Consider the following 27,011-nt stretch of genomic DNA (forward strand, 5'->3'; position numbering starts at 1 on the left):
CAACCAAAAAAATCCTAGAACTAATAAGAAATCATAGCAAAGTTATAGGATACAAGGTTAATATACAAAAGTTAATAACTTTTCTGTATACCAGTGATGCAGTTTGGATGTTTTTTCCCTTCCAAGTCTCATGTTCAGCCAGGTACAGTGGTTCATTCCTATAATCCCAGCACTGTGGGAGGCTGAGGCAGGAGGATCGCTTGAGCCCAGCAATTGAGCTCCTTCATATTTACCCAGAAGAGCTAAAAATGCATATCTACACAAAAACCTGCACACAGATGTTTATAGCAAATCTATTCACAATTGCCCAAACTTAGAAGCAACCAAGATGTCTTTCAGTAGGTGATGGATAAAATATGGTACATTCAGACAATGAAATATTATTTAGCACTAAGAAGAAATGAGCTATCAAGCCATGAAAAGACATTAACCTTCTTAATGTGCATTTTAGCTTCTTAAATGCACATTACTAAGTGAAAGAAACCAATCTGAAAAGCCTACATACTATTTGATTCCAATTATATGACATTCTGGACAAGGCAACACCTTGGAGATATTGCAGTCCATAGATTGTAACAAATGTACCACCCTGGTGGGGGATGTTGATCATGAGGGAGGCTAAGCATGTGTTGGGGCAGAAAGTATATCGGTAATCTCTACTTTCCACTCAATTTTGCTGAGAACCTAAAACTGCCTTAAAAAATAAAGTCAGGCTGGGTACGGTGGGTCATGCCTATAATCTCAACATTTTGGGAGGCCAAGGTGGGTGTATCATTTGAGCTCAGGAGTTTGAAACCAGCTTGGGCAACATGGTGAAACTTCATCTCTCCAAAAAATACAAAAATTAGCCAGGCATGGTGTCAAACTCCTGTAGTTCCAGCTAGTCGGGAGGCTGAGGTGGGAGGATTGCTTGAGCCCAGGAGTTGGAGGTTGCAGTGAGTTGAGATGGCGCTACTGTACTCCAGCCTGGGTGAGAGAGTGAGACTCTGACTCAAAAAATAAATAAGTAAAGTCAAGAAATTTTAAAAAAAGAAAGAAGGGAGGGAGGGAGAGAATTAACTCAGGTGCCTCCCCAGGATATTGAGATATCATTGCCCTGGGGGACCTTCTTGCCCCCAACAAGGACCCTCTTGCACCCATGTTTGGGAACCACTGGCTTATGTGAACAGACCCCTGTCTTTATTATCTGTGTGACCCTATGATGTTGGGAAAGTTCCTTCACTCTGGCCTCAGTTGTATTACCCATAAAACAAGGGTAATCGCTTCTTCATGGGATTCTAGGAGGGATTAAATGAGGATTCATGGTATGTAAAGTACTCAACATTGTAATTCCTTTTCCTATCCCTAAGGAATAGGGTTTTGGTCTAAGGGTATTTAGGGACTCACCTAAGAATTTTAATGAAGAAAATGATGTGACTTGCTTTATCTAGAAAAATCGGCCGGGCGCAGTGGCTCACGCTTGTAATCCCAGCACTTTGGGAGGCCGAGGCGGGCAGATCACGAGGTCAGGAGATCGAGACCACGGTGAAACCCCGTCTCTACTAAAAATACAAAAAATTAGCCGGGCGTGGTGGCGGGCGCCTGTAGTCCCAGCTACTCGGAGAGGCTGAGGCAGGAGAATGGCGTGAACCCGGGAGGCGGTGCTTGCAGTGAGCCGAGATCGCGCCACTGCACTCCAGCCTGGGTGACAAAGTGAGACTCTGTCTCAAAAAAAAAAAAAAAAAAAAAAAAAAAAAAGAAAAATCATTGATTAGAAAAGTAATTTCATCAGCTATATGGAGATCGATGGAGGGAGGACAAGAGAGCCGGCTTGAGGCCCTGGGAAGAGTTGGTTGACAGCTTCTTGCAGTAGTCAAATGAGAGAGTAAGACCTGAGGTAGTGGAATGGAAAAAGAAGGGACACATATATTTCAGAAAAACTTAAGAGGTAGATGGGACAAGTTTTGAGGACTCAGAGTCAGCCTTGATTCTTTTTTTTTTTGAGACAGAGTCTCGCTCTGTCGCCCAGGCTGGAGTGCAGTGGCGCAATCTCGGCTCACTGCAAGCTCCGCCTCCCGGGTTCATACCATTCTCCCGCCTCACCCTCCCGAGTAGCTGGGGCTACAGGCGCCCACCACCAGGCCCGGCTAATTTTTGGTATTTTTAGTAGAGACGGGGTTTCACTGTGTTAGCCAGGATGGTCTCGATCTCCTGACCTCGTGATCCGCCCGCCTCGGCCTCCCAAAGTGCTGGGATTACAGGCGTGAGCCACCGCACCCGGCCAGCAGGTCTTATCTCCCCTACCACAACACAATCAGCTCTGCACTGCTCAGCCCCGGGCTCTCAGACTGTTATGATTGGCATCTAATGTTCTTCTTGCTTTCAACCCTAATACATTCTCTACAGAGCAGCCAGAATGTTATTTAGAAATGTAAATAAAATCACATCCACTCCCCATCTTAAAATCCTCACATTGAATAAAATCAAATTCTTTAACCTCGCTTTCAGGACTTGGCTCTGATTTCCTCTCCCACCTCATTGCCAATGTTCCCCCACTTCTGTGCTCCAGCCTTTCTGTTTTTCGCCAGCTAAGCTCAGGCCCACCCGAGAATGCCTGCAACTACCACTTTTCTATACCGAGAATTCTTTCCCTGCCCTCCCATCCACCAAGCTCCTCCCTGGCCTCATCCCTTCCCCATGTCCCAAATATAGTGCTCCCTCCATAATTGCCAGCAACCATGATTCAACATCAGTGCAAAATAGTTGTCCATTATCTTGAGAAATTGAACACTCATGTCAATATCAGGCTTAATTGTATACCCCAAGAATTATTGCACATGTGCACAAAAAACACATTCAAGAATGTTCTTAGCATTGTTCATGATAAAAAGAACTGGAACAATTCAAATGTCCATCAGTGGAAGTTTGGATAAGTAAATGGTAGCATTGATACAATGGAATACTATACAGCAATAAAAATAAATAAACCGTCAGGGCACAGTGGCTCACACCTGTAATCCCAGCACTTTGGGAGGCTGAGGCAGGAGGATCGCCTGAGGTCAGGAATTCGAAACCAGCCTGGCCAACATGGTGAAACCCTATCTCTACTAAAAATACAAAAACTAGCTGGGCATGGTGACACACACCTGTAATCCCAGCTATTCTGGAGGCTGAGGCAGAAGAATTGCTTGAACCCGGGAGACGGAGGTTGCAGTGAGCCGAGATTGCACTACTGCACTCCAGCCTGAAGTGCAAAGCTCCATCTCAGAAAAAAATAAAAATAAGTGAACCATAGCTACAAGCTTCAACATGGATGAACTGAATCTTAGGAAATAATGTTGAGGAAAAAAGTGAATTAACAAGTTTCAGAATACACATAGTATGATACTACTTTTTATAAAGTTCAAAAATAAGCAAAACAAAAAATATATTTTCTAAGGGTTCATATATGGGGGTCAAATCTATAAAGGAAAGCAGAGATAACTTTCTGACAAGTTTAGGAGGTCACCTTAAGGAATGGTATCCCAAGCACCTTAAGTTGGTTACTTCCAACTGTTCCTAAATGCATGATGCAAATGCCACTTGGAATTGCACCAGCCTTCTCCTAATTCTCGATGATCAGAAAGTCCTTCTTAGATTGGGTTTCAATAATGCCCAGCACAGCTTGATACTGGATTAACAAAGTATTATCATCTCCAGGCAACCAATTTGCTGCAACTTGCCAGCATTAGCAGCATTTTAATCTATAAATAGAGATTTAGATCTCAACCGCATGAGAATAAGACTTCACAAGCAAAGAACTCTACTTTGAATCAGATGTTAGAGAACCCCTTCCTAAGGTTCCTCCCCTACAGAACCATTTTCTTCTTCCCTTGCCATGTGACTGTCAGAGCCAATCTCAAAAAGGGTTTTTTCTTGGCAATGTTTGCTTTCTGTTAATTTCTCCCACAACTCTTATTAAAATATCCTTCTTTGTTGGGAGATGGGAGATGTGAATAAGCTTGAAAATTCAAAGTGCTAGTGTTAGGCATCTGAGTGCAATTCATTCACTCATCACAGTGTCATTGCCCCCCTATGATGTGTAAGGAGCTGTGTGGGGAACTATGGAGAACACAAAGACAAACGTGACATTGTCCAATTTTTCAAAGAGTTTTTAACCCAATAGAAGGAATAGACATGTAAATATTAATAAATTGCAATAGTACAAGGTATAGTGTAACCATTCACACGGGCTAGGAGTTTGGCTCATAGTCATTCTGTGTAAACTTGGGCACGTGACCTAATGTTTCCGGGCTTCCCTTTTTTTTTTTTTTTTTGAGCTGGAGTCTCGCTCTGTTGCCCAGACTGGAGTGCAGTGGTACAATCTCGGCTCACTGCAATCTCTGCCTCCCGGGTTCAAGCAATTCTCCTGCCTCAGCCTCCCAAGTAGCTGGGATTACAGACACCCACCAGCACACCTGGCTAATTTTCATATTTTTAGTAGAGACAGTGTTTCACCAAGTTGGCCAGGCTGGTTTCAAACTCCTGACCTCAAGTGATCCACCTGCCTCAGCCTCCCAAAGTGCTGGGATTACAGGCGTGAGCCACCGCACCCAGCCTGGGCTTCACTTTTGTTATCTAGAAAATGGAATAGGCCAAGTGCCGTGGCTCACGCCTGTAATCCCAATCCCAGCACTTTGGGAGACCTAGGCAGGTGGACCACGTGAGCTGAAGTTTGAGACTAGCCTGGGCAACATAGTGAAACTCCATCTCGACAAAAAATAGAGAGAGAGGAAAGGGGGAGGGTAAGGGAGGGGAGGGGAGGGGAGGGAAGGGAAGGGAAGGGAAGGGAAGGGAAGGGAAGGGAAGGGAGGAACTTGTCGCATATCATTAATGAGAGGAATGAATGAAACATATATATAAGGGGCCAGGCACAGTGGCTCACGCCTTTAATCCCAGCACTTTGGGAGGCCGAGATGGGCGGATCACAAGATCAGGAGATCAAGACCATCCTGGCTAACACAGTGAAACCCTGTCTCTACTAAGAATACAAAAAATTAGCCGGGCATGGTGGCGGGTGCCTGTAGTCCCAGCTACTCGGGAAGCTGAGGCAGGAGAATCGCTTGAACCCAGGAGGTGGAGGTTGTAGTGAGCCGAGATCGTGCCACTGCACTCCAGCCTGGGTGACAGAGCAAGACTCTGTCTCAAAAAAAAAAAAGAAACATACATATAAGGAATATGCTACAGGACCTTACCACTCAATGATGAACCATTCCTGTCATTACAAAGTACCCTGGAAATACACTGAAGGGGCCAATTCAGAACATCCGGTGCCTTTGAGGACAAAAGATTTTACAACACTGTAGACTTGAGTTAAGGCAAACATTTGGAGACAGTACAGGGTGGGTTAAGAGAATGCCAAAGTGCTAAAGGGTCCACTGCACCCCACAATCAATCTGTAAAGGCAGTAGAAGACCAGAGAGGACCAAGAAGGCTGTGGGTAGGAATTCAGCCATGATTCCATAGACAAGGCATTAGCTCCTGGGTCCAGCCAGAGAGCTCAGCAAACAGTCTGCTCTGAGTAAATGTGAGTACTCTCTTTTTCTAACGTAATCCTTTCCCTCTGACACTGTATCCCTTGTGTTTGAAATAAGAGCAATCTCCAGGGCTCTGCCTGTCTCTACCCCACCTGCTCAGGCACATGTTGTTAACCAGGTTCTGATTAGTAGACCATTTACCATCTTAGTATTTTATTTCAATAAATATCAATATCCTCCTCCAGTCTGATATAAATAAATCACTGCCACCTTGTTCTTCCAGCCACATAAATTCTATTTTGCGCTTTTTTTTTTTTGAGTGACAGAGGTTAAGAAAATAGAATAAAATTGTGCCTTAATTATGCTGTCAAAGTGCAGTTTTTCTCCAACATCTATCAGGCCTACAGGGGTGGAAGAGAACCAGCATGAGGCAAGGCTATGTTTTCAAAGATTTAAAGATGCATAAAATTAATTTTTCATAAGAAACAGATGTACCATAACTAAACAGAACGAAGAGTTTTCTGAAAACGACAAACCCTAACTATAACCCACCAGCAATGCTAAGTTGAAAGCTGAGAGTGTCATGGGCAAAAATAAAGATAAATTAGGGCTCCTAGGGGAAACTAAAGATCTGACATCGCCTATAACCAGGCCAGACAGGGCTTGTATTTAGAACTCATTAGTTTTGCTTAAGCTAATCCAAAGCAAAAGGTGGCCCTAGAAGCACATAGGCCAAGAAGACATGGGTTCAGTTAGTTTGTTCTCAGTACAGCAGCTGAGTGCTGATTTTAAAATGTAAATTTGGAGGCCAGGAGCAGTGGCTCATACCTGTAATCCCAGCACTTTGGGAGGCCGAGACAGGCGGATCACTTGAGGTCGGGGATTTGAGACCAGCCTGGCCAATATGGCAAAACTCCATCTCTACCAAAAATTACAAAAATTAGCCAGGCATGATAGAGCGCGACTGCAATCCCAGCTACTTGGAAGGCTGAGGCAGGAGAATTTCCTGAACCCAGGAGGCGGAGGCTGCAGTGAGCCGAGGTCACAGCCACTGCACTCCAGTCCCGGCAACAGAGTGGGACTCCGTCTCAAAAAAAAAAAAAAGTAAATTTGATCATGCCACACCCCACAGAGTCCATCTTCATCTGACTTCATCTTCTGCTCCCTCTCCCCAGCTCCTCCACTCTGACCAGGCTGTAGTACTTCTGACACAACTTCATGCTCCCACATTAGGGCGTTTTTAATAGCTCTTGCCAGTACTTTGACCACAGATACCTTCTTGCACAACCTCAGTGAGTTCACCCTATGAATACTCAGAAATATGAGCCCTCCTGCCCCCCGCATTTCAAAACCCCTTCCTCTACCCAACTTTTTCCTTATTTTCCATAGCACTTACCACTTTTAGCATAATACAGTGAACCCATTTATTATATTTGCTGTTTCTTTTCTCTCTTAAAAGTATTTTTTTAGTTTCTTTTTTAAATTTTAATTTTTAAAAAGTCTATGAGGGAAGCAGAGCAAGATGGCAGAATAAAAGACTCCACCAATCATCCCTCACCCACTGCAAGGACACCAATTTAACAACTATCTACACAGAAAAAAAAAAAAAAAAAAAAACTCCTTAAATGGGAAAACATTCCATGCTTATTCATAGGAAGAATCAATATTGCTAAAATGGCCATACTTCTCATTGAATTTATAGATTTAGTGCTATTCCTATTAAATGACCAATGACATTCTTTACAGAACTAGAAAAACCTGTTTTAAAATTCATATGGGCTGGGCACTGTGGGTCACACCTGTAATCCCAGCGCTTTGGGAGGCCAAGGCAGGCAATCATCTGAGGTCAGGAGTTCAAGACCAGCCTGGCCAACATAGTGAAACCCCATCTGTACTAAAAATACAAAAATTAGCTGGGAGTGGTGGCCCACTCCTGTAATCCCAGCTAGTTGGGAGGCTGAGGCAGGAGAATCACTTGAACCTAGGAGGCAGAGGTTTCAGTGGGCCAAGATCATGCCATTATGCTCCAGCCTGGGTGACAAGAGTAAAACTCCATTTTGGGAAAAAAAAAAAAAAAATCAAAGGGAACCAAAAAAAGAGCTCAAATAACCAAGGCAATTCTAAGTGAAAAGAATAACGCTGGAGGCATCACGCTACCTGACTTCAAACTATACTACTACAAACTACATCAGGGCTACAGTAACCAAATAGCATGGTACTTGAACAAAAACAGACAGATAGACCAATGGAACAGAACATAGAGCCCAGAAATAAGGCAACACATCTACAACCATCTAATTTTCGACAAAGTCAACAAAAACAAGCATTGGGGAAAGGACTCCCTATTTAATAAATGGTGCTAGAATAACTGGCTAGCCATGTGCAGACTATTGAAACTGGATTTCTTCCTTACACCACATACAAAAATGAACTCAAGATGAACTAAAGGCTTAAATGTAAAACTAAGAACTATAAAAACCCTGGAAGACAATCTAGACAATACCATTCTGGACATAGGAACAGGCAAAAATTTCATGATGAAAATGCCCAAAGCAATTGCAACAAAAGCAAAAACTGACAAACGAGATCTAATTAAAGAGCTTCTCCACAGCAAAATAAACTAACAACAGAGTAAACAGACAACCTACAGAATGGTTACAAATCAAAATCACAATGAGATACCATCTCACACCAATCAGAGTAGCTATTATTAAAAATTCAAAAAGTAACTGGGGTTGGTGAAGTTGTAGAGAAAAAGGAATGCTTATCCACTGTTGGTGAGAGTGTAAATTAGTTCAGCCATTGTGGAAAACAGCGTGGCAATTCCTCAAAGATCTAAAAACAGAACTACCATTTGATGCAGCAATCCCATTTCTGGGTATATACCCAAAGAAATATAATCCTTCTATCATAAAAACATAAAGACACGTGCACACATATGTTCACTGCAGCACTGTTAACAACAGCAAAGACATGGACTCAACCTAAATGCCCACGAATAGTAGATTGGATTAAAAAAATACAATTTCTATACACTATAGCATACTATGCATCCATAAAAAAGAATGACATCATATCCTTTGCAGGAACATGGATGGAGCTGGAGGCCATTATCCTTAGCAAACTAATGCACGAACAGAAAACCAAATACTGCATGTTCTCACTTATAAGTGGGGACTAAATGATGAGAACACATGGACACAAAGAGGGGAACAACAGACACTGGGGCCTACCGGAGGGTGGAGGGCTGGAGGAAGGAGAGGATCAGGAAAAATAACAAATGAATAATAGATTTAATACTCGGGTGATGAAATAATCTGTACAACAAACCGCTGTGACACAAGTTTACCTATATAACAAACCTGCACATGTACCCCTGAACTTACAAGTTAAAAGAACCAAAAAATCACATGAGCCCTCATAGTACCCCCCACCCTTCCATTCCACGCTTGACCCCAGCAGTAGCATGGTCCAGAGCGCATCTCTGGGCGCTGAGGGAGGGAGTAAACAGCAGTTGTAAGGCATTGAACTCAGTGCTGTTCTGTTAGAGCAGAAAGGAAAACTAAACCAAACTCAGCTAACACCCACCTATTGGGGGAGCATTTAAACCAGCCCTAGCCAGAGGGGAATCGCCTATTCCAGCTGTCTGAACTTGAGTTCCCACAAACCTCACCACTGAGGGCTACAGTGCCCTGGGACTCTAAAAAACCTTGAAAGACAGTCTAGGCCATAAGGGCTGCAGCTCTTAGGCAAAAAAAAAAAAAAGTAAATGTGATCATGCCATGCCCTGCAGAGTCCATCTTCATCTGACTTCATCTTCTTTTTTTTTTTTTGAGACAGAGTTTTGCTCTGTCGCCCAGGCTGGAGTGCAGTGGTGTGATCTTTGCTCACTGCAACCTCCGCCCCCCCCGGGTTCAAGCAATGCTCCTTCCTCAGCCTCCCGAGTAGCTGGGATTATAGGCACCCACCACCACGCCCGGCTAATTTTTATATTTTTAGTAGAGACAGGGTTTCATCATGTTGGTCAGGCTGGTCTCAAACTCCTGACCTCAAGTGATCCACCTGACTCGGCCTCTCAAAATGCTAGGATAACACGTGTGAGCCACCACGCCCGGCATGACTTCATCTTCTACCCCTTCTCCCCAGTTCCTCCACCCTGACCAGCCTGCAGTTCTTCTGACACAACTTCATGTCCTAGGGCTGAACTGGGCCCAGAGACAGTGGACTTGGTTGGGGGAGAGGGGGCATGTGACATACTGAGACACCAGCTGGGGCGCCCCTCCCCTAACTCCAGGCTGCACAGCCCTCTGCTGCATAAGACACTCCTTCCTTCCCCTTGAGGAGAGGAGAAGGAAGAGCGAGGAGGACTTTGTCTTGCCTCTTGGATGCCAGCTCAACCACAGCAGGATAGGGCACTGGGCAGAGTTGTGAGGCTCCCATTCCAGGCCCCAGCTCCCAGACGACATTTCTACACACTCTGAGTCAGAAGTGAACCTGCCACCTTGAAGGAAAGGACCCAGTCCGGCCAGCATTCATCATCTGCTAAATGAAGAGCCCTTGGGACCTGAACAACCAGCAGTGATACCCAGGTACTGTATCAGTGTGGGGGAAAAGAAGAGAGATCAGACTGTTACTGTGTCTGTGTAGTAAAAGAAAGACATAAGAAACTCCATTTTGATCTGTATTAAGAAAAATTGTTCTGCTTTGAGATGCTGTTAACCTGTAACTTTAGCCCCAACCCTGTGCTCATAGAAACATGTGCTGTATTGAATCAAGGTTGAAGGGATTTAGGGCTGTGCAGGATGTGCCTTGTTAACAATATGTTTGCAGGGTGCCGGGCGCGGTGGCTCACGCCTGTAATCCCAGCACTTTGGGAGGCCGAGGCGGGTGGATCACGAGGTCAGGAGATCGAGACCATCCTGGCTAACACGGTGAAACCCCGTCTCTACTAAAAATACAAAAAATTAGCCGGGCGCGGTGGCGGGCGCCTGTAGTCCCAGCTACTCGGAGAGGCTGAGGCAGGAGAATGGCGTGAACCCGGGAGGCGGAGCTTGCAGTGAGCCGAGATTGCCCCACTGCACTCCAGTCTGGGCGACAGAGCGAAACTCCGTCTCAAAAAAAAAAAAACAAAAAACAAAAAACAATATGTTTGCAGGGAGTATGCTTGGTAAAAGTCATCGCCATTCTCCATTCTCTATTAACCAGGGACATGATGCACTGCGGAAAGCCACAGGGACCTCTGCCCAAGAAAGCCTGGGTATTGTCCAAGGTTTCCCCCAACTGAGACAGCCTGAGATATGGCTTCATGGGAAGGGAAAGACCTTACTGTCCTCCAGCCCAACACCCGTAAATGGTCTGTGCTGAGGAGGATTAGTAAAAGAGGAAGGTCTCTTTGCGGTTGAGATAAGAGGAAGGCCTCTGTTTCCCGCACGTCCCTGAGAATGGAATGTCTCCGTGTAAAGCCGACCATTCATTCTATTCTGAGATGGAGAAAACCACCCTATGGCTGGAGGCGAGATATGCTGGCAGTGATACTGCTCTGTTACTCTTTGCTGCACTGAGATGTTTGGGTAAAGAGAAACATAAATCTAGCCTACGTGCACATCCGGGCACAGTACCTTCCGTTGAACTTATTTATGACGCAGATTACTTCCTCATATGTTTTCCTGCTGACCTTCTCCCCATCATCACTCTGTTCTCCTGCCACACTCCCCTTGCCGAGATAGTAAAAAATAGTAATCAATAAATACTGAGGGAACTCAGAGACCAGCACCGGTGCAGGTCCTCGCATGCTGAGTGTGCCGGTCCCCTGGGCCCACTGTTCTTTCTCTATACTTTGTCTCTGTGTCTTATTTCTTTTCTCAGTCTCTCGTCTCCACCTGACGAGAAACACCCACAGGTGTGGAGGGGCAGGCCCCCTTCAACTGAGGGCCTAGGGTGAGCCTCTGAAAATTGCTAGCTTCAGACACCAGCACAGCCACAAATGGGCAAAGCACCAGGCAGGCTCATGGGGTCACATATTTCAGGACCTGGCTCGTGGATGATATCTCTGGACCTGCCCTGGGCCAGAGGGGGGCCCATTGCTCTGAAGGGTGAGTCCCAGGCCAGGCAGCATTCACCACCAGCTGACTTAAGAGACTTTGGGCCTTAAGAGAATATTGGCGGTAGTATGGCAGTACTTCCTGTGGAGTACTCCCTGGGGCCTGTGGTGGTGGTGGCTGTGAAGTGAGGCTCCTCTGCCTTTGGAAAGGGAAGAGTGGGAAGCACTGTGTCTTATGGTTTGAGTGCCAGCTCAGCCACAGTGCAATAGAATACCACGTAGACTTCTAAGGTTTTCGTTCTACTCACTGAGGCCCAGACAGCACCTCTGGACCCACCAAAGGCCTGGGGGAGCTTGCTGACCTGAAGGGAAGGTCACAGGCCTGACTGGCCTTGTCACCTGTTGATTGTAGAGCCCCAGGGCCTTGAGAGAACATAGGCAGTAGCCAGGAAGTGGTTACAGCAGGTCTTGGGTGAGACCCAGGGCTGTGCTGGCTTCAGGTCTGACCCAGCACAGTCACAGTGGTGGTGGCCACAGAGGTGCTTGGGTCGCTCCACTCCCAGCTTTAGGTGGCTCAAAACAGAGAGAGAGAGATTCTGTTTGTTTGGGAGAAAGTAAGGGAAGAGAATAAGAGTCTCTGCCTGGTAATTCAAAGATTTCTCCTAGATCTTGTCCAAGACCATCAAGGAAGTACCTCTACAAGTCTGCAAGAACCACAGTGTATGGCCAGGCGTGGTGGCTCACGCCTGTAATCCCAGCACTTTGGGAGGCAGAGGCAGGTGGATCACGAGGTCAGGAGATTGAGACCATCCTGGCTAACATGTGAAAACCCGTCTCTGGCCAGGCGCGGTGGCTCACGCTTGTAATCCCAGTACTTTGGGAGGCCGAGGCGGGCGGATCACGAGGTCAGGAGATCGAGACCACTGTGAAACCCCGTCTCTACTAAAAATACAAAAAAAATTAGCCGGGCGTGGTGGCGGGCGCCTGTAGTCCCAGCTACTCGGAGAGGCTGAGGCAGGAGAATGGCGTGAACCCAGGAGACAGAGCTTGCAGTGAGCCGAGATCGCGCCACTGCACTCCAGCCTGGGCGACAGAGCGAGACTCTGTCTCAAAAAAAAAAAGAAAACCCGTCTCTACTAAAAAATACAAAAAATTAGCCGGGTGTGGTGGCGGGTGCCTGTAGTCCCAGCTACTCAGGAGGCTGAGGCAGGAGAATGGCATGAAACCAGGGGGCGGAGTCTGCAGTGAGCTGAGATCGTGCCACTGCACTCCAGCCTGGACGACACAGCAAGATTCAGTCTCAAAAAAAAAAAGAAAGAAAGAAAAAGAACCACAGTGTTGCTGAGCTTAGGGTGTCCCCCAAAGCAGATATAGCTTAAATTACAACACTCGAGACCTTTCAAATATCTGGAAACCCTTCCCAAGAAGGACAGGTACAAACAAGCCCAGACAGTGAAGACTACAATAAACACCTAACTCTTCAATGCCCAGACACCAAGAACATCTACTAGCATCAACACCATCCAGGAAAACAAGACTTCACCAAATGAACTAAATAAGCCGACATGGACCAATCCTGGAGAAATAGAAATATGTGGCCTTTCAGACAGAAAAATCAAAATAGCTGTGTTGAGGAAACTAAGAGAGATTCAAGATAACACAGAAGGAATTCAGAACTCTATCAGACAAATTTAACACAGAGATTGAAATAATTTAAAATGAGCAGAAATTCTGGGCTGAAAAATGCAATTGGCATATTGAAGAATGCATCAGAATCTTAATAGAATTGATCAGGCAGAAGAAAGAATTAGTGAGCTTGAAGCCAGGCTGTTTGAAAATACAGTCAGTCTACAGCCATACCACCCTGAACGCACCCAATCTTTTTTTTGTTTGTTTGTTTTGAGATGGAGTTTCATTCTTGTTGCCCAGGCTGGAGTGCAATGGCATGATCTTGGCTCACCACAACCTCCGCCTCCCAGGTTCAAGCAATTCTCTGGCCTCAGCCTCCCAAGTAGCTGGGATTACAGGCATGTGCCACCACGCCCGGCTAATTTTGTATTTTTAGTAGAGACGGGATTTCTCCATGTTGATCAGGCTGGTCTCAAACCCCCGACCTCAGGTGATCCTCCCACCTCGGCCTCCCATAGTGCTGGGATTACAGGTGTGAGCCACCATGCCCAGCCTTTGAACACACCCAATCTTGTCTGAATATACACAGAGACAGTAAAAGAATAAAAAACTGGATATCCATATGCAGAAGAATGAAACTAGAACCCTATCTCTCCCCATATACAAAAATAAATCAAAATGGATTCGACTTAAATCTATGAAACTACTACAAGAAAACTTTGAGAAAAATCTCCAGGAGATTGGTATCGGCAAAAATGTCTTGAGCAATACCCCACAAGCACAGGCAACCAAAGCAAAAGTGAACAAATGGGGTTATATCAAGTTAAAAAAAAAACCTTCTGCACAGCAAAGGAAAAATATCAACAAAGTGAAGAGACAACCCATAGAATGGGAGAAAATAATTTGCAAACTACTCATTTGACAAAGGATTATAATCAGCATATATAAGGAGCTCAAACAACTCTATAGGAAAAAAAAATCTAATAATCCAATTTAAAACTAGCAAAAGATTTGAATAGACATTTCTCAAAAGAAGACATTTAAATGGCAAACAGACATATGAAAAGGCGCTCAACATCATTGATCATCAGAGAAATGCAAACCAAAACTACAGTGAGATAGCATCTCACCCCAGTTATAATGGGATATATCCAAAGACAGGCAATAACAAATGCTGGTGAGAACGAAGGGAAAAGGGAACCCTCATACGCTGTTGGTAGGAATGTAAATTAGTACAGCCACTCTGGAGAATAGTTAGGAGGTTCCTCAAAAATCTAAAAATAGAGCTACTATATGATCCAGCAATCCCACTGCTGGGTATATACCCAAAAGAAAGGAAGTCAGTATATTGAAGAGATATTGGCACTCCCATGTTTGTTGCAGCACTGTTCACAATAGCTAAGATTTGGAAGCAGCGTAAGTGTCCATCAAGAGATGAATGGATAAAGAAAATGTGGTACATATACAGAATGGAATACTATTCAGGCTTAAAAAACAATGAGATTCAGTCATTTGCAACAGCATAGATGGAACTGGAGATCATTATGTTAAGTGAAATAAGCTAGACACAGAAAGACAAACAACGCATGTTATCACTTATTTGTGGAATCTAAAAATTGAAACAATTGAATTCATGGGCATGGAGAGTAGAGCATGGTAACCAGAGGCTGGGGAGGGTAGTGGGGGTCTGCAGGGGAGGTAGGGATGGTTAATGGGCACACAAAAAAAGAAACAATTAATAAGACCTACTATTTGATCACAAAACAAATTGACTATAGTCAATAATTACTTAACTGTACCTTTCAAAATAACTTAAAAAAGTGTAATTGGCCAGGCACAGTGCCTCACACCTGTAATCTCAACACTTTGGGAGGTGAAGGCAGGAGGATCACTTGAGGCCTAGAGTTCAAGACCAGGCTGGGCAACATAGCAAGACCTTGTCTCTACAAAACAAAGGTCAGATGTGGTGGCTCACACCTGTAATCCCAGCACTTTGGGAGGCCGAGGTGAGTGGATCACCTGCCAACACGGCGAAACCCCATCTCTACTGAAAAAATACAAAAATTAGCTGGGCATCATGGGTGCATGCCTATAATCCCAGTCACTCAGGAGGCCGAGGCAGGAGAATTGCTTGAACCTGGCAAGCAGAGGTTGAAGTGAGCCAAGATTGTGCCATTGCACTCCAGCCCTGGTAACAGAGTGAGACTCCATCTCAAAAAAAAAAAAAAGAGTGTAATTGGATTTTTTGTAACACAAAGGATAAATGCTTGAGGGGATGAATAGCTGATTCTCCATGATGTGATTTTTTTTTTTTTTTTTTTTTTTTTTTTTTTTTTTGAGACAGAGTCTTTCTCTGTCCCCCAGGCTGGAGTGCAGTGGCGCGATCTCGGCTCACTGCAAGCTCCGCCTCCCGGGTTCACGCCATTCTCCTGCCTCAGCCTCCCGAGTAGCTGGGACTACAGGCGCCTGCCAACACGCCCGGCTAATTTTTTGTATTTTTAGTAGAGACAGGGTTTCACCGTGTTAGCCAGGATGGTCTCGATCTCCTGACCTCGTGATCCACCCGCCTCGGCCTCCCAAAGTGCTGGGATTACAGGCTTGAGCCACCGCGCCCGGCCATGATGTGATTATTACATATTGCATGCCTGTATAAAAACATCTCATGTACCCCATAAATATATATACCTACTATGTACCCACAAAAATTAAAGATAAATTTTTTTATCTATGAAAAAAGATAATTTTAAAAATCAAAGACAAACTTTGGTCAGTATGGAAATCAGGCCAGTCTTGGTGGCTTATGCCTGTAATCCCATCACTCTGAGAAGCCAAAGCAGGAGGATCATTTGAGCCCAAGGGTTCAAGACCAGCCTGGGCAACATAGTGAGACCCCATCTCTACAAAAATAAACAAATGTAAATCACTTGTGCAATTTATTGGAAACACAGTGGGACATGGGTATCCCGACTTCCCATTCTGACTCAGAATGTCTGGGGTTGGGCACAGCCATCTTTCAAAAGAAAGATGATAAACGCCCTAATCCCATCTACTAGTGAAAGTAATAATAATATGGCTGAGGCAGGAGAATGGCGTGAACCCGGGAGGCGGAGCTTGCAGTGAGCCGAGATTGCGCCACTGCACTCCAGCCTGGGGGACAGAGAAAGACTCCGTCTCAAAAAAAAAAAAACCAAAAAACAAAAAATAAAAAAAAACAAAAATAATATGGATGTGACAGGATTCAATTCATGAATACTGAGTGCCTGGCACAGAGGAAGTGATCATTATTTCTGTATTCCCAGCCCTAGAACACCTTGCTTGCTATATCGTTTTGGTTGAAAAATAGTAGCTGAATGAACAATAGGAATAGTCCATTAAAGAGGAATCTTAGTCATCAGTGTACATAATAAATCCTTGAAGGTTATGAAGAATACGGATCCTTGATTCCTTCCCATAGACATTTTCTTGCCTTGACTTATTGATTTCTCCCCTCTTGGTTCCTCTCCTACCTCACCACCTGTGCCTTCTCAGTCTCTTTTAAGCTCCTCCACCTTCATTCAATCTCCTAATATAAGAACATCCCAGATTAGTCCTAGGAACCCTTGTTCTTTAGCTACATACTAGTAGATTTCATCATGTTCCATAGCTTTAAATATCATTTAAGGGATTATGAACTTGAATGGGAAAAGATATTCTATCTTCACTAATCTCTATCTGAAAGTTAATATTTCTGTCATTCATAAATAAAGCAATGGTACTGTCATCTCTGGGGCTCTGTCACCAATCACGAACATGTTCATATTACATTACAATTATTCCAGACATCTAAAAATATTTTTATCTTTTTTACTACTTGCAATTATGTTAGTTATTAGATACATAAATCTGTTATTTAATGTACTAATACAAGAGTTATTATATTACTTTATCACAATTTTTTAATACCTACTTATATTTTAATATAGTTTTCCTTTGCAATCTTACGTATTTTATTTTATGCATTTAAAAGCATCATTCTGAGAAGGGGGCTGTAGGCTTCACCAGACTGCCAAAGGGGTCCATGGCATTCAAAAAGTTCATCACCTTTGATTTAAATGACAATCAGTCCTAAATTTATTTATTTATTTTTTTATTTTTATTTTTTTTTAGACAGAGTCTTGCTCTGTCACCCAGGCCATAAGGGCAGTGGCCCGATCTCGGCTCACTGCAACCTCTGCCTCCCAGGTTCAAGGGATTTTCCTGCCTCAGCCTCCCAAGTAGCTGGGACTACAGGCATGCATCACCACACCTGGCTAATTTTTGTGTTTTTAGTAGAGACAGCCTTTCACCATATTGGCCAGGCTGGTCTTGAACCCCTTACCTCAGGCAATCTGCCTGCCTCAGCTTCCCAAAGTGCTGGGATTACAGGCATGAGCCACCATGCCCAGCCATGTCCTAAATTTCTATCTTTAGCTGTGACTTTATTCTAGCTGCAGCCTCCTTGGCATCTCCACTTGGGTGTCCAGTAGCATCTCAATATTAACAGAGGCAGCCCTGGGGCTCTCCCCCAGACTTGCCCCTTTCCCGGTCTCTGCCTCATTATCAGCCTCCCAATTGTTAAAGCTCGAACTCTAGATCCAAGTTACTGCACTCCACTTTCACTCACCTTCAGAACAGCGTCTGAAATTCTCTAGTCAACAAGCTTTAGTAACACAAAAAACACTAGTAAGTCAGGTTGTCCTGGGAAAAGTCAATTTGGTTCTTTTAATTAAAATAAGGGACACAAAGTACTGGAATCGCTAAGATGCATCTCCTCAGCAAACCTCCAAACCCTTTCCCTTAGTTTTTACTAGAAATTAATTTTTATTTATTTACTTATTTATTTTTATTATTTTTTTTTTAGAGACAGACTCTTGCTCTGTTGCCCAGGTTACAGTGCAATGGCGCAATTGCTCACTGTAACCTCAAATTCCTGGCTCAAACAAACCTCCCGCCTCAGCTTTCTGAGTAGCTGGGACTACAGATGTCAGCCATTGTGCCCAGCTTATTATTATTTTTTTTCCATAGCTGAAAACTCAGAAGTTCATATTGCCTCTTTTGGGGGGAATCTACCCTAGTGGGGGACAGATAGGGGTGGTATAGGCAGATCCTCTAAGAAGGGTTTATCACGCCCAAGCAGTAGGACTCATAGGCATCCTCACAGGGACAAAACACTCGCTGGAGAGCTGGGCCTGAATCTGTCATCCCAAGAGCCTTTCACCTGACAAACCAGAGAGGAGGCATGAGGGAGCACAGAGATCGTCTACAGCTTCAACGTAGGTACAGAGGACAGCATTTCTTTTTCTGAAAACAGGAAAGACATTTTAAGTTGGCAATCCTGTTTCCTGTCTTCTTTGTGTAACTCAATAAGCATGTGATGGCTCATATTCTGAAATAGCCTGCCACCCTATTTGCATATTTAACCATTTTTTGAGACGGAGTCTCGCTCTGTCACCAGGCCGGAGTGCAATGGTGCGATCTCGGCTCACTGCAACCTCCGCCTCCCGGGTTCAAGCGATTGTCCTGACTCAGCCTCCTGAGTAACTGAGACTACAAGCACCCACCAACACACCCGGCTAAGTTTTTTGTATTTTAGTAGAGATGGGGTTTCACCATGTTGGCTGGGATGGTCTCTATCTCCTGACCTTGTGATCCACCCACCTCGGCCTCCCAAAGTGCTGGGATTAGAGGCCCGAGCCACCGCACCCGGCCTGCATGTTTAACCCTAAAAATCGTTCTGATTTAGGATTAATTGTTGACAACCAGCTCATTTAGCAAGTGTTTCTTGAGGGGAAGAAAACTAGCGTTTATGAAGTGCCTACTATATTCCAGGCACTGTGTTGGTTTTTTATTATTATTATTTATTTATTTTGAGACAAGGTCTTGCTCTGTCACCAAAGCTCACCATCACAGCTCACTGCAGCCCTGACCTCCTAGGCTCAAGCGATCCTTCCACCTCAGCCTCCTGATTAGCTAGACTACAGGTGCACACTACCATGCCTGGCTAATTTTTTATTTTTAGTAGACGCAAGGTCTCACTATGTTGCCCAGACTGGTCTCAAATTCCTGAGTTCAAGCAATCCTCCTGTCTCAGCCTCCCCAAGTGCTGGGATTACAATTGTAAGCCACCGCACCCAGCCCGTGTGGGTATTTTAAATATCTTATCTCATTAAATCCTTGTAATGAAATGTTGGAGCTCTTATTAATCCTGGACGTTTTTCTCTTGTTCACTCTACATATCTAACTTCCTGCCAACTCACATTTTTATCTCCTGCTTGGCTTCTAATTCCAATTATCTTCTCAATGCTTGAATGACCCCATGAGAACCTCAAACATCTCCAGGGCTCCCCATGGACACCCAACAGCCAATCTGTATGGTTGATTATCTCAGTAAGTGACAGCCAGGTTATCTTTAGTGGCTCTGTCTCTCCATCTATCCCTATCTTCCTTTCCATGTTGCCACAACCCTGGCCTAGTTGTTAAAATCACTGGTCTGGACTCCTGCAAAATCCTTCTAACTGGCATCCCAACTTCCAATCTGGGCCCTTGACCATATCCGTTCTCCCCTATTCAAAACCTCCCAGCGGCTTCCCATGGTTCCTAGAACACAAATGTCTTAAGGGTCACCCCTGGCACTTTTTTTTTTTTTTTTTTTTTTTTTTTTTTTTTTTTTTTTTTTTGAGACGGAGTCTCGCTCTGTTGCCCAGGCTGGAGTGCAGTGGCGCAATCTCGGCTCACTGCAAGCTCCGGCTCCCGGGTTCACGCCATTCTCCTGCCTCAGCCTCCCGAGTAGCTGGGACTACAGGCGCCCGCCAACACACCCGGCTAATTTTTTGTATTTTTAGTAGAGACGGGGTTTCACCGTGTTAGCCAGGATGGTCTCGATCTCCTGACCTCGTGATCCGCCCGCCTCGGCCTCCCAAAGTGCTGGGATTACAGGCTTGAGCCACCGCGCCCGGCACCCCTGGCACTTTTACTTTATTTTCTGCTGGTCTGGCCACAAAGCTTTACAGGTTCCCGGTTCCTTCCCACGTCAGGTCTTCTCCACACCTACAGAGATTTAACAACATTAGTCTTAAGACTTCTTTTTTTTTTTTTTTTTTTTTGAGACAGAGTTCCACTCTTGTTGCCCAGGCTGGAGTGCAGTGGCATCATCTCAGCTCATTGCAAACCTCCACTCTCCTGGCTCAAGCAATTCTCCGGCTTCAGCCTCCCAAGTAGCTGGGAATATAGGCATGTGCCACCATGCCCAGCTAATTTTTGTATTTTTTGTAGAAACATGGTTTCACCACATTGCCCAGGCTGGTCTCAAACTCCTGGGCTCAAAGCAACCCACCAGCTTCAGCCTCCCAAAGTTCTGGGATTACAGCCGTGAGCCACCACCCAGTCTAGTCTTAAAAACAAATTTACAAGAAAAAAACAAACAACCCCATCAAAAAGTGGGCAAAGGACATGGACAGACACTTCTCAAAAGAAGACACTTATGCAGCCAAAAAACACATGCAAAAATGCTCATCATCACTGGCCATCAGAGAAATCCAAATCAAAACCACAATGAGATACCATCTCACACCAGTTAGAATGGCCATCATTAATAAGTCAGGAAACAACAGGTGCTGGAGAGGATGTGGAGAAATAGGAACACTTTTACACTGTTGGTGGGACTGTAAACTAGTTCAACCATTGTGGAAGTCAGTGTGGCGATTCCTCAGGGATCTAGAACTAGAAATACCATTTGACCCAGCCATCCCATTACTGGGTATATACCCAAAGGACTATAAATCATGCTGCTATAAAGACACATGCACACGTATGTTTATTGCGGCACTATTCACAATAGCAAAGACTTGGAACCAACCCAAATGTCCAACAACGATAGACTGGATTAAGAAAATGTGGCACATATACACCATGGAATACTATGCAGCCATAAAAAATGGTGAGTTCATGTCCTTTGTAGTGACATGGATGAAACTGGAAATCATCATTCTCAGTAAACTATCGCAAGGACAAAAAACCAAACACCGCATGTTCTCACTCATAGGTAGGAATTGAACAATGAGAACTCATGGACACAGGAAGGGGAATATCACACTCCGGGGACTGTTGTGGGTTGGGGGGAGTGGGGAGGGACAGCATTAGGAGATATACCTAATGCTAAATGACGAGTTAATGGGTGCAGCAAACCAACATGGCACATGGATACATATGTAACAAACCTGCACATTGTGCACATGTACCCTAAAACCTAAAGTATAATAATCAAAAAAAAAAAAATTCAACACTTTCTCTATAAGTTATTCTAATGTTTTTTTATTTTTTTTGGAGACGGAGTCTCGCTCTGTCGCCCAGGAAGCTCTGCCTCCTGGGTTCACGCCATTCTCCTGCCTCAGCCTCCCAAGTAGCTGGGACTACAGGCACCCGCCACCACACCCAGCTAATTTTTTTTTTTTTTGTATTTGTAGTAGAGACGGGGTTTCACCGTGTTAGCCATGATGGTTTCGATCTCCTGACCTCATGATCCACCTGCCTCGGCCTCCCAAAGTGCTGGGATTATAGGCGTGAGCCACTGCGCCCGGCCATGTTTTTCTTTTATTAATGCTACAATGAACATCTTTGTAGCCGTGTGTTTAGGATTTGTGTATTTCTACAACACAGATTTCTAGAAGTGAAATCTTAGATCATACAAGTCGTGAGTTTGTATAAGATTATCGGTTTGTCAGGTGAGGTTGCCCTAAACCAAATTCTGGATTTGGGAGAGGTATTAGAGGGCTCATGGCCCAATGTGCTCCATAACAGGAGAGGAAAGCTTGGAGCAGCAATGCCTAGGTGGCAACCGGAGAGCAAAACAGAGCAAGGAGAGGACAGGGCTAGAGATGCTGACTTGGAAACAGAAGATGCTGTCATTCCGGCACTTTAGGAGGCTGAGGCAGATGGATCACTTGAAGTCAGGAGTTCGAGACCAGCCTGGCCAACATGGCAAAACTCCATCTCTACCAAAAACACAAAAAATTAGTCAGGCGTGGTGGTGCTCGCTTGTGGTCCCAGCTACTTGGGAGGCTGAGGTGGGAGGATCACTTGAGCCTGGGCGGCAGAGGTTGCAGTGAGCTGAGATTGCACCACTGCACTCCAACCTGGGTGACAGAGTGAGACCCTGTCTCAAAAATAACAACAACAAAAATAATTCTTAGGAAATGTCTTCTTTCCAGTTCAGTATTTTGCTGAATCATTCAAAAAACTTATTCTTAACAACACAATGTTGTTCTCCCTCACAGTGAAGGTGAACTTGTATAGTTTTCTGCATAGTGCTGGGCCCTGAGGAGAAAAATTTGAAAAGTATTTGCTTTCAAGAATTCCATAGACCATCAGAGGAAATTAAGTCTATGGTAAATGCACGTGATAGCAATAGCTTAGACATACCCTTAGAAGGACCCTGTATGGCAGATGCACCTGAATATGTTCTGAGCTAGGGAATCTCAGAGTGGCCAACCTGAAGATTTATTCCTTATCTATGAGGAACAACTGAGCCTTCAGCCCGCACCATGGGACACAGGTCATACAGGGGATTGAGGTCCTGAGTTTCGGGTTACATGAAGGCTGCCAGGTGGGGGTTGTTGGGGGAGGGTGTTAAGTGAAAATGCTGTATAAACCGCATGCTGTTTGCAAGCAGTTGTGGCTGTCTTGTCCAGCTACTTCCACTGGACTGTATGTAAGGCTGTGCAGCCCACGGCCACTGGACTCTCTCCCCTGTATGGAAGCCCCTAATAGAACCCCATGCCTCGTTTGCTGGCTCTGAGTCTCCCCTGGCCTCTGAACCTGGTGCCTTCCCTATTGAAGCTAATCGGGGTTCAGCACAACAGAAAGCAGATAATTGCTGTGAAGTGCATTTAGATCTAGGAACAATTCCATCTTGCTCTCTGGTCTAATCTTCAAAGCCACAACTATATCTCAGCACATAATAGGGGAATTGATGAGGGGATGAAATGGAGTGAGCCCTCATGTGAGTTTTAGGATTCTCTGTACATCTGCCTCATTCCTCTTTAGCTTGGAAAGATTTGGATACTCAGACCTCTGCATCTAGACCTGCCTTTTGTTCCTTCTGTTAATCTAGTTTTGGTTCTCTATACATCAAGAATGCTGCCTTGCATAAGCCATTTAGGGTTTTGAGCCTCACTCCAGCATAAAATGAAAATGCAGCATAGGGCCGGGCGAGGTGGCTCATGCCTGTAATCCTGGCACTTTGGGAGGCCGAGGCGGGTGGATCACGAGGTCAAGAGTTCAAGACCAGCCTGGCCAACATGGTGAAACCCCATCTCTACTAAGAATACAAAAATTAGCCAGGCGTGGTGGCACGTGCCTGTAATCCCAGCTACTCAGGAGGCTGAGGCAGGAGAATCGCTTGAACTAGGGAGGCCAAGGTTGCAGTGAGCCGAGATTGCGCCACTGCACTCCAGCCTGGGTGACAGAGCAAGACTCCATCTCAGAAAAAAAAAAAAGAAAAGGAAAAGAAAACACAGCATAAATGGGGGTGTGAAGGTTGGAGGTGTGTCTCTGGGTGGGTGCTCCCAGTAAGTAGGCAGATTCCAACAGGCTGGCCTCTGTCACCTGGGGCAGCCAGGAAGACCTCAAAGAGGAGGTAGCCTTAGAGGGATGAGGGGATTTGCCTGGGGGGCTGCATGTGGAGAATGAAGGAGGCGGAAGGAGTTGTGGAGGCAATGTTCCATGCAGAGAAACAGCATGTGCAAACCCTAGCATTACCCAGAGGCCACAAGGAGTTCTGTATACTGAACAAATCATGTTGAAGAATGAAGTAATGAGGTGGGTTTTTTTTTTCTGTGAGCAATAGGGAGCCATTAAGCAATGTTGAGCAGGGAAGTGACATGATCAAATGTCCATCATGTGTGAAATACCTTTTGAGCAGTCATGGGAAGATGAACTGGAAATGCAAGAACAATAGGCAAGAAGTTGGCAAGGAAACTATGGCAATGGTTAAGGTGAGAGAAGGTGAGTGCCTGAATTGGGCAGGCACTAAAGGGATGGAGAGGAAGCCAGAGATGAAGAGGTACAAACTGGTGATCGGTTGGGTGTAAGAGATGAGGGTTAATTAACAAGTGAGACTCACCCCAAGGTTCTGACTTGGGAAGCAGGGTGAATGACAACACCACATACAGAAGAAACACAGGGATGGGAAACTGCTTGAGGAGTTTGTTTTCATTGTAGCCACATTGAATCAGAGATGCCTGTATAATATCCAGCTCGAGATGTCCAATAGGCAGTTTCCAAATACAGCTACGGAGCATCTGCATCCTTTCCTCATCTCCTACCTTCTCTGCACTGGTTCTTACAGGGTCATGGATTCTTAATGATCGTGAAAACTCAAGACCCTGTCTCCAGAAAACATGGACAGGAATATGGAATGTTTGCATCATTTCAGGGGATTCCATTCATGGACCTTATGTGAGAAACTCTAAGTCACAAACCCCTGTTAGAGTAAGAGGACACCCTTAGGGACACTAATCCTTCACAGGTGGGCAGAGGAAAGGGAACCATGAGGGCAACTCAGAGGGAGTGGCCAGAGAGAGGAGGAGTGCCAGGAAAGGGTGTGTAAGTGTGGGGTCACTGCAACCAAGGCAGGGCCAAGACTCAGCTGAGATCAGAATAAGGACTGCCAAGGGCTCATGGATTGGCAAGAAGTCACTGGTGACTTTAATTGGTGGTGGTTCCATGGAGTCGTCAGGGTCCAGCAGGTGGTTCTGCAAGTGAATCCTGACGAAGTGGATTCAGCAAGTGTCTGATTATAGGTTGGTGCAAAAGTAATTGAGGTTTTTGCCATTGAAAGTCATGGCAATTACTTTTGCACCAACCTAATAGATAGGTCTGCAGTCATTATTCACAGCACCCTGCACTGTAACTGCTTCTGCCCATTACAAATAACCAGTCACTAATTTTAGACAATGAAAGTCCCTTTAAAAGGGAAAATCAGGTTTAAAACTAGAACGTAGATATATACTGATAAACTCACTGTCAGTTGAAAACACTGTATGTTGAAAATACACAGCCAGGCAAGGAGGCCACCTGTAATCCTGGCATTTTGGGAGGCTAAGGCAGGAGGATTACTTGGGGCCAGGTGTTTTAGACCAGCCTGAGCAACACAGTGAGATCCCATCTCTACCGAAAAAAAAAAAAATTGTAAGAAAGAAAATTTACTTAAGACACCTAACCTACCGAACATCATAGCTTAGTCTAGCCTACCTGAAACATGGTCAGAACACTTATCCTACAGTTGGGCAAAATTATATATATATATTTTTTTCCACAGAGACAGGATCTCTCTCTGTCTCCCAGGCTGGAGTGCAGTGACACAATCATAACTCACTGCAGCCTTGAACTCCTGGGCTCAAGTTATCCTCTCGCTTCAGCCTGCTGAGTAGCTAGGACTACAGGTGTGCACCATGCCTAGCCAATAGTTGGGCAAAATCATCTAACACAAAGCCTACTTCATAACAAAGTGTTGAATATTTCATGTAATTTACTGAATACTGTACTAAAAATAAAAACACAATGGTTGTATAGATACTTAAAGTATGGTTTCTACTGAATGTGTGTGGCTTTCACACCTTCGTAAAGCTGAAAAATTGTTAAATGGAACCATGGCGTGTCAGGGACTGTCTTGTACTTTGGATAAGGGGTTGAGGAAATCTGGGAGGGGAGTGGAGAAGAAAAACCAAAGGTATAGATAGAGATGTGAATTACAAAGAGAATTACTCTTGAAATGTTTTCCTTTAACGACTAGAATCTGAGCTATTTGCTTTCCTGTGCAAGCAAAATCAGAAATTAATCATCTTGGGGAGGGAAAAAGTCATCTCACTTAGAGGCCATATGCAAATAAAGTATTTTCTCTCAGCAAAGATAGCAGAAAGCACGTGGTTTATAAACTAATTAAAGGAGAAAGTAACTATTGCTCAATTTTAAAGACATGCATACATTTAAATAATCCACATTCACAATAAGGCTAATCCATGGCACATGTAGGTAGATGATAAGGGCAGCAAATAAACCTTTTTTACAAAACAAAAGTTTGGGGCCAGGTGTGATGACTCACGCCTGTAATCCCAGCACTTTGGGAGGCCAAGGTGGGAGAATCACCTGAGCTCAGGAATTCAAGACAAGCCTGGCCAACATGGTGAAAACCTGTCTCTACCAAAAATACAAAAGTTAGCCAAATGTGGTGGCACATGCCTGTAATCCCAGCTACTCGGGAGACTGAGGCACAAGAATCGCTTGAATGCGGGAGGTGGAGGTTGCAGTGAGCCGAGATCACGCCATTGCACTCCAGCCTAGGTGACAGAGCAAGACTCCATCTCAAAAAAAAAAAAAAAAAAAAGTTTCTATTGTATGAAAGGGTATAAAAATGGCCTTGTGTCTTGCTTCTTGGAATTTGTGCTTCCTGTATATAAATGATTAATTCTTCCTGGAACCACAAGAAAGTGCCTTTTGTTTTGGGGTGTCCCAGTGAGTGGACTCAAGCAAATATTTTAGGCCTCCACATGGCAGGCACGTTGAGGGAGTCTTGGGGCCTTACCAGAACTTACTTGATCAAGACTGACAGATTTCTATGCAGTTATCAAAATCCTCTGAATCTTTTTGTTGATGAATTTGTAACTAATTCTTTTTTTTTTTTTTTGAGACAGTCTCGCGCTATTGCCCAGGCTGGAGTGCAGTGGCACAATCTCGGCTCACTGCAAGCTCCGCCTCCCGGGTTCATGCCATTCTCCTACCTCAGCCCCCCTAGTAGCTGGGACTACAGGCGCCCACCAACACTTCTGGCTAAT

General features: G+C 44.7%; 1 protein-coding gene across 1 annotated transcript in view; it reads left to right on the plus strand.

Annotated features, from left to right (window-relative positions):
- Positions 1–9,807: 9,807 nt before the first annotated feature.
- Positions 9,808–27,011, plus strand: part of SLC28A3 (solute carrier family 28 member 3) — a 111,460-nt gene continuing 94,256 nt past the window's right edge. The window contains exon 1 of the mRNA XM_055272106.2: positions 9,808–10,084. The gene's annotated coding sequence lies outside the window, so the exon portion shown is untranslated. The remainder of the gene's footprint in view (positions 10,085–27,011) is intronic.

The sequence above is a fragment of the Symphalangus syndactylus genome, chromosome 3 (genome assembly GCF_028878055.3).
Source record: "Symphalangus syndactylus isolate Jambi chromosome 3, NHGRI_mSymSyn1-v2.1_pri, whole genome shotgun sequence".
In the NCBI taxonomy this organism is placed as follows: domain Eukaryota; kingdom Metazoa; phylum Chordata; class Mammalia; order Primates; family Hylobatidae; genus Symphalangus; species Symphalangus syndactylus.